Genomic DNA, 6,000 nt, shown 5'->3' with positions numbered 1-6,000 from the left:
GCCAGTGGGTCAAACCGAATGCGGTTGCAGTGGACAGTTATGGGCTAACCACCGTGGACCTCAAAAGTATCGGCTACAAAGATGACCCGTGGGTACTAGCAACCAATGTCGCGCAAGTGGCCTACTATATATATGCAGAGGACCCAAAAAGGCATGTGGTTGTGTCCGGAAAGCAACGGATTGTGGGAGCTGATGGGGTGCAGAGTCCCGAACAATACAACAACTACGCAGAGCTCGAACTTTTTACCGATCATCCAAAGAAAATCAAGGCCGTCGAGGACCAATTCAACAAGTCTAGGATGATGTCGTGGGCCCGCCCCGACGTTGAGAACAGGACGCTGAAAGCACCTATACCAAAATGATATATGTATCCTAGAGACATATATGTAATAATATAGCTCGATCTATTAAAGACAAGTTTTGTAACTTATTATTAATATCATGGAACCATACTACTCTACTAGTACTACTAAATCTACTACTACTACTATACAATACTACTCTACTAGTACTACTCAACCTACTACTACTATCAATTGTACTAATACTACTCTCTACTACTCACATGTACTCTACTACTACACAGCACTACTCTACTACTACTACTACACAGCAAATGCAAAATGCAAAAATAAGTTTTAGATTGATAAAAATGCAAAAATATTAACCGTGGCAGGCACGTAACAGCGCCCGCCACGGTTAATAGATTAATCGCGGCAGGCAGTCTAAGGTGCCCGCTGCAGTAAACATTTACCGCGGTGGGCGGCTTATATTGCCCGCCACGGTTAATCTGTGGCTATATATGTGCCGCTGCTCGCCAAGTCTTTTGCGCCCTCGAATTCGACCTCGGCTGCCAAAACTTAGCGCCGCCGCTGCCATCCCCGCCGCCGAGCTCCTCCGCGGTGACCCCCGCCCCCGTCCTCCTCTGCCGTGCCCGTGCCCCACCCTCGTCCTCCTCTCCTCGGAACCCTTGCTCTGGCCGCCGAGCTCCTCCGCGCTGGGCCTCGTCCCTGGAACCCTAACGCTGGCCACCGAGCTCCTCCGCGGCCACCGCACGCGCCCCCCGCCCCCGTCCTCCTCCCCGGTCACCGTCCACACGCTGGGCCCCATCCTCGGAGCCCGGAGCCATAGCTCCGGCCGCCGACACCAAGGGCTGCCGAGGCGCCGCTACCACAGACGGGCTCTAGCCGCTACCTCCTCACTTGGAACCTGCTGCGCCTAGGCCGAGGTAAGAACTATGTTCCAGCAAACTAAATTCTACTCTGCTTGCTTGTTTCTTGCTGTTACTTTGTAGTCCTGATTAACCAGTTGGTTGGGCAACAGTTGTTGATGTATTATTGTGGCCTCTCCTTTCATGTTTTGTGTAAAAGTTTTCAAGTTTTCATATATAAGAAGTGCCGTTGTGCCTGGTGAAAATATTTGGAAAAATATTGGAATGTGTTTCTTTACATGGAAAGCATGATTGACTATCTTGCCTGCATAAGAAATATATATCTACCATACTTGTCTGTTGACTGTGCCAGTGAATGAGCATTTTTTTAGGTTGTGGTAGTAACTAAAGTGTCTTGACTTAATCATTATTTTGGTACTGATATGTCCTTTCTGTGCCTAATCTTCTTGTTAGGCATTATTGTTGCATGCTCATTTTGACTGCTTTATGAATTATGATGTAGTGGTGTCAACACTAGTTTATATCATCATTTGTAGCAATTGCCAATACTTGCGGGTTCTTTTGTCAACTATTTTCCTTCACAAGATCATTCTACTACTTTTTTCATCAAAGCAAAATTTAATGTGTTCCTTTGAATAATTTACAGAGCTGATCATAACCTTCAACACATAATCTCACCCATGCATCCAGCATTTGTTCCACAGTTCCACTGCCATCACCTTCTCTGCAAGGTCATGCGGTTGATCATTCAGCCGAGAAAACAGATATGCATATTTGATGGGTGACTTGCTTGAGAGGGAACCCTCTGTGCCATTGGCAAAACCTATAGCTTGAATCCTATGTACTGCAGTGGCAGCAAGAGCTGGACCTTCATGGCTAGTGCCAGCTGCCGATAGTGGAAACCAACAAGGAGATGCACAGCGGGAACACACACCAATGTTCCTGAGCAAGGGAGAGCAGTGTGTAAAGGAGCTACAAGGAATGGAGCTCCTCCCCAGTCCCCCTCCCCTGTCCCTACTACTACCCCTATCTCTCTATAATACTATACTATGATGTGATGCTATTTTATCCTATTTTTGGTGATGAGATCAAGTGGGCTTGTATCTAATCTTATTTTTGGATTTCTATTGCTGCCTGTGATGCTAGACTTCAATGCTATTTTTGGCAGTGTCAATTTTTGGATTTCTGTTGCTGCCTGTGATGCTAGACTTCAATGCTGAGCAATGCCACTGCCTATGATGCCTCTAATAGGTTATGATGCCTATGATGCGATTTTGCATTCCCTTGCTTCCTTCTACAACAGTGTGAGTGCTCAGTTTGATGGTCGAAGACTTAGCCCTACCACTGTGTGCTCAGTGTCCTTCTACTATAGAATACTACTACTACTACTACTATAAAATCTTTTGAGCTGTACAGCTCTTACTCTACTCCTCTTACTCTACTCTACTCTCACCTCCTCTAGTCTTCTACTCTATCTTGATGGCCGAAGGACTTAGCCCCTTGGGGCTGAATTTTGAAACTATCTTAATGGCTTTTGTTTGGTATTTGCAATGATGATTCTTTTCACACTTCTAAGCTGAGGCAGTGGCATATGCAATGATGTGAACCCTTTTATGCTGAGGCAGCGACGATGATGATCGAGTGCCCCCGCTAAACTAGGATAGCTTGTATACCAGATACAAGCAACCAGTTTAAAAGCGATGTGATGACAATGGGGCAAATCTGAGCCAACTACTACTACTTTACTTCTCTAGTACTACTCTAATTTACTACTCTATAACTGTGTCTATACAACTAAAATATGTATTCATTGTAGCTTTCCAATGGTGGAGGAACCGATAAGCGAATGGCGCGACCCTACCCCTAGTGCATCATCATCAACTAGCCTCGAGAGCCAAGTGTCCATGACCCCAAGGCCAATAAAGAAACGTCGTACAGAGGACGAAGATGATCCGACCTACCAACCGAGGGACGACAAAGTTGAAAGTGCGCGGTCTCCAAACCCTGAACAGATGCCGGTGGTGTCTCGAGAATTGAATTTCGAGGAGGAACAAGTCAGGGACAAAGAACCCCCCGCTCCATCTCCAACCACTTCAGGCAAGTCTAGGGGTCAGAGGACAAAGCTGAGAAGGGGGGAACATGGGAGGCACCGGAGGGAAACCCACGGCGAAGTCCATGTGATCCATGAGGTGGGACCAGAGGGAAACCCATTGTCACCACCCATGGTCCTTGCCAAGTTCAGCAACCAGGTGGCATGTATAGTCAAGGACAAGGTGGAGATCACTTGGGAGGAGTGGAACAATGTCCCGGTCGACTACAAGACACATATCTAGGGTGAGGTGACGAGGAGCTTCCATTATCCCGAGGACGCCGATCTGAACAAGTGCAGGGAGTGGGTCATGCACATGGCAGGAAGAGCCTTTAGAAACTTCAAGTCCATGCTGACCAGGTACTACCTGAAGCTAGGCAAGTCACCCTGTGTCAAATACACTATGGTGAAGGAACATCACTAGGAAGAGTTCTGCAAACAAAGAACAATAGAAGAAGCAAAGGCAAAGAGCGCCAAGTTTAGCGCACTCGTGAAGAAGAACCTGCACCCCCACCACTTGGGCATGATTGGGTTTGCTGGTAAGAGGCCCTAGTGGCGGGAGGAAGAAAGGGCTAGAGCTACCACCGGGCTTCCCGATCCGTACGACGGTGTAGACTTGAGGGCTAAGGACTTCATCTATGCCCGCAAGCCAAAGAAGCTCAAGGAAGGCGTGAGCAAGTTCAATGAGCCCAAGTTCGAGGAGGTGGAGAGGGCTCTCATCGAGGCTGCTAAATCCATGGACAGCTTCGAGGTTCGCCCAAGGCCCATAAAAGAAGCCTTCACGAGCAATGACCCAGATATGGTGTCGATGAGGTCATAGATGCTTCGCCAGGTTGGTGTGGCCGTGCCTCAAGTTCCACAAGGGCAGACATAAGGGCAGCCACTGCTGATGATCGAGGATCACCCAAGGCACCCCATCGACGACATCCGGGAACCCATGCACGTCCACCTCACGATCCCATTCGGTAGGGCGAAAAAGTTGACCGTGGGTAAGGGCTACATGCACCCCAAAGAAGATATCAAAGATTTCAACCAAGACCAGATCCCTGCCAACTATGCTGCCATGATACTTACATGGTATGCGACCAAATACGAAGAATTTGAAATAGAATATCCAACTGCAGAAGGGGTAATGATCCTTGGAGCTGCCTTGGGTTCCGAAGTCCTATGGAACAAGGACGACATAGAGATCATTCTCTCGATGCTGACTTCTACGCTGACGGCGACACCAGCATCACAACCATCCGTTGCTGAATCTTGTCCCCCTGATGATCCGGATCACGGCGATGGCGATGACGAAGGCAATGGCGGGGATGACAAGGGAAGGAACTCACCCCAAGGCACAAGCCCTCACCCTCGTTCTCCTCCTCCAACAACAAGTCCACCTCCACCTCCCGGCAATCCGTCTAAGGGCACGAGCAAAGGACCGGGAGGCACAAGCCCTCACCCTCGTTCTCCTCCTCTAACAACAAGTCCACCTCCACCTCCTGGCAGTCTGTCTAAGGGCACGAGCAAAGGACCGGGAGGCATAAGCCCTCACCCTCGTTCTCCTCCTCCAACAACAAGTCCACCTCCACCTCCCGGCAGTTCGTCTAAGGGCACGAGCAAAGGACCGGGAGGCATGGAGGAACCGGCGGCAAAGACACCGCCTGCTGCCATTGCGAGCACAAGCCACTGTCCTCCACCGCCGGCGAAGACTAAAGGCGACCAAGGGCAGCTCACATACTCACTTGAGTTTGAAAGGTATGGTAGCGGCGAGCATAATTTGCTAATAACTTTTCTTTGCCATAATATGGTACTAACATTTCTATCCCAGGCCGAGATCACCTTTCCATCTATTTCCTGAATCGGATGACTGCACTGGCCATTACGAGCATGAGAAGTTCATGATAACCAAGGCCCAACTCGTCGACGAGGAAAGGTGGGAGACAAGGAGGTTTCATCTCTGGTACATGGAAGCGGCAAAAGCTGGCCTGCATGGTTTTCTAGTCAAGGTTGTGACGGAGTACTTCCACTTGCCCGGCAATGATGTAGAACTCCCCGTGGACTTCCACGACATGTACAGACTACTGCGGGAACAAGACCTTGACATCGCCCAAGTCACCTTGTTCTCTATGTAAGTGATGAATTGCGAGTTTCACATATCACCTGCCTTTGAATCGGTCAAGACTACTTATATATGCCACGATGGCTTGTCCTTGCAGGTTGATGGCCTATATATCCAAGGAACTAAAAATTGATGTTATCTATCTATCTCCAATGCATATTGCTCAAAGAATCATCATTGGTTACCACCTAGATGACAATCATCCAACCATGAAAGACTTGACCAAGCGACAGAGAGAGGCGCACAGGAAGAAACTGATGGACAATGAGAAGTTGAACATTTCAAGATACATACTAGGAGCAATGAAGAAGATCAGGGAAAATGGGTGTATCCTAGCTGCCTACCACTTTGGGTAAGTCGAAGACATAACTGTAGAGATAAGTGGGTAGCTAGCTAGTATTATTATTTCTCGCCGTAACCTGTATTTTGTTTCAATGGTGCAGCCAAGGCCTCGAGGGTCACTAAGTGAATGTATATATATGTATATTATCTCATGTGTAATGCCTGCATACTTTTTAAGTTTAATCTATGAAATCTGGATGTGATTTGAATTTGAATTTATATGCCTGCTGTATTTTTTTAATTCAGGAAATAATTTACCAAGGCGGACAAATAATAAAGCCCGTCACGGCT

Source organism: Miscanthus floridulus, chromosome 3 (genome assembly GCF_019320115.1).
Source record: "Miscanthus floridulus cultivar M001 chromosome 3, ASM1932011v1, whole genome shotgun sequence".
Taxonomy (NCBI): Eukaryota; Viridiplantae; Streptophyta; class Magnoliopsida; order Poales; family Poaceae; genus Miscanthus; species Miscanthus floridulus.
Note: the sequence above shows the minus strand (reverse complement) of the source record.